At 40.1% G+C, this 2,531-nt stretch overlaps 1 non-coding gene across 1 annotated transcript; it reads left to right on the top strand.

Annotated features, from left to right (window-relative positions):
- Positions 1 to 1,425: 1,425 nt before the first annotated feature.
- On the top strand, positions 1,426 to 1,532 carry LOC112533722. The gene has a single exon (XR_003078057.1). It is a non-coding gene; the product is annotated as a small nucleolar RNA R71 (small nucleolar RNA).
- Positions 1,533 to 2,531: the final 999 nt, after the last annotated feature.

Raw genomic sequence — 2,531 nt, 5'->3', positions numbered from 1 at the left:
GAACTAGAGCGATCCCTCCGTCTTTTGAGGAAGCGTATGCAAGAAGAAGAGGAGGCGCAGATATAGATTGAAGCCCTTATGAATAGACTAACAGGGATGGGAGATGACAACCAGGCTACGGATGAAAATAGGATATTATATTGTGGTGAAACCCTAGTTCTTGAGATCCATAGTTTCAGCACGGCATGGACTCCGGCCGTGCTGACTAGCACGGCCTTGACCACGGCCGTGCTGAGTTAAATATATAAGAAAAAATGAGTTTTTCTTAAGGAAAAACAGGGGAAAAAAGAGTGACATTGAGCCCTAGTGGCTGGTTCGGTTTTTGCACAATACTGAGTGCGAGAGAGAGTTGCAGTGAGTAAGAATCCCGGAATCGTAAGATTCCGAGTGCAAAACAGTAGTGGAGCAATTCAAGAGGCAGTTTGGGAGATTAATCAAAATGTAGATCCAGTTTGGGTACATTCATCCAATTCGAGAGAAAAAGGTGTACATGTTTTATTTTCATTATTCTTTCATTGTAATTGATTTCCTAGATTGTTTTAAACATGAACATGTTTAGCTAGACTGATTTAATCCATTGGGATTTCTTTACTATGTTGGCTTGATATTATATTGTTGGATTGTTTGAGTTGGTTTTGTATTCTTCTTGTTTTCAGTATGAATAAGATTATGCATTATTCATGAGACGTTGTGAATTGTGATGTTTAGATTGCTTTATGAGATTGAGAAATCCGTTTGGCAATTGGAACTTTGAATAACAAGAACTGGTTAATAATCGCTTAGAGATAAGGATAATTAACTAGCCGGATTAAGAATTAACAAAGCTTAATAGAGGCGGATTAAAGCTTAATGCTAATTTAAGAATCAATCGTTAGGAAGAGATTCCAACTTTAGGTTATTAGGTTTAGGAATTCGGTTATCTCGAGAGAGAAACCGAATTCGGTTAAGAATTCGTCCACGGGTAGCATAATTAGACTCACTGATCCTTTATCTTTTGTTCGGATGCCAACTAGTTTAGATTCCCTTTGGGTTTGTCTTCTTGTCTTGATTATTTCACTTATCAATTACTCCTGCATCTCCCTTAGAACTTAGCTCGTAGTTAATAGTTAGTTTAGAATTTATTCATCATCCATTTTAGGTTAATATAACAAAGAACAAAGAAGTAACTCTGGGCTTTCGCTTTCTCGAGGAATACGACCTTGATACTCGCCATTAGTGCTAGACTGCATCGATAGGTACACTGCCTTAGATTGTAGCTAACACGAGTAGCACACATCATAGTTGTTCATGGCCATTTCCTCTATCAAGTTCTGAGCTTGCTCGGGCGTCTTATTGTTTAGCGCCCCACCTGCTGCAGCATCCACCATCTGCCTCGTTGCGAGGTTCAACCCGCTGTAGAAGGTCTGAACCTGCATCCACACTGGCAATTCGTGATGTGGGCAGCATCTCAAAAGATCTTTAAATCTCTCCCATGCATCGTACATGCTTTCATCATCAAACTGCACAAAAGAAGATATGTCATTTCTAAGTTTAGCAGTTTTAGCGGGAGGAAAATACTTATATAAAAAATTTTCGGCCAACGCCTTCCAGGTAGTGATCGTCTGTTATGGAAGAGATTGCAACCATCTCTTTGCTCTGTCCCTCAAGGAAAATGGAAACAATCTCAGCCGAATGGCATCATCGGTTGTTCCATTTATTTTGAATGTGTCATAAATCTCCAAAAAGTTGGAGATATGTGCATTGGGATCCTCGCTGGGCAATCCTCCAAACTTCACGCTTTGTTGGATCATCTGGATAACATTGGCCTTTATCTCAAAATTGTTGGCCGCTACAGCAGGTCTGACTATACTAGTTTTTGTCCCATCCAAAGATGGTCGAGCAAACTCGTACATCGTCCTCTGATCCTTATCGGCGTGGGGGTCATGGTTTTCCATCGTGTCTAGTCTATCCACAGGTACCTCAACCTCAATCTCCTCCTCTTCTAATTGCAACCTCTTTATGCAACCTACACCTAAGGCAGTGAACCTACCGATGCAGCCTAGCACTAGTGAGTATCAAGGTCGTATCCCTGGAGATCGGGTGAACCTAGAGTTACTACTGCTTGCTATGTTATCTAGTCTGAAATAGGGTGTGAAAGTTCTAACATACCAGCTAATGGTTATGAGTGCAATTAAGTAAATGAAGGACAACAATGGATAATTAAAAGACAATTGTAAAGAGAGAAATAAATCCAAAAGGGAGCCTAAGTGATGGAATTCTAAAGATGAATTTTATGGATTGCCGATCTTGCTTACCCGTGCCTAAATCCTGAATTGAATCCCGGTTCCTCTCTCGAGCTTACCGGATTCCTAAACCTGCACTAACCTAATGGAATCTCTTCCTTAAGAGTCTGAGGGATCGTTCCGGATCAGATAGAGGCTCTATAAGATTCGAGTTTGAGCTCCTGGTCATAAACTACCTGAAACCGAGTCCACACAACCACCGATCAACAAAAATAATATAATAATAAATAATAATAAAATTAAAGAATA

This window comes from Ricinus communis, chromosome 6 (assembly GCF_019578655.1).
Source record: "Ricinus communis isolate WT05 ecotype wild-type chromosome 6, ASM1957865v1, whole genome shotgun sequence".
Lineage (NCBI taxonomy): Eukaryota > Viridiplantae > Streptophyta > Magnoliopsida > Malpighiales > Euphorbiaceae > Ricinus > Ricinus communis.
This window is presented reverse-complemented; position numbering and strand designations above follow the sequence as displayed.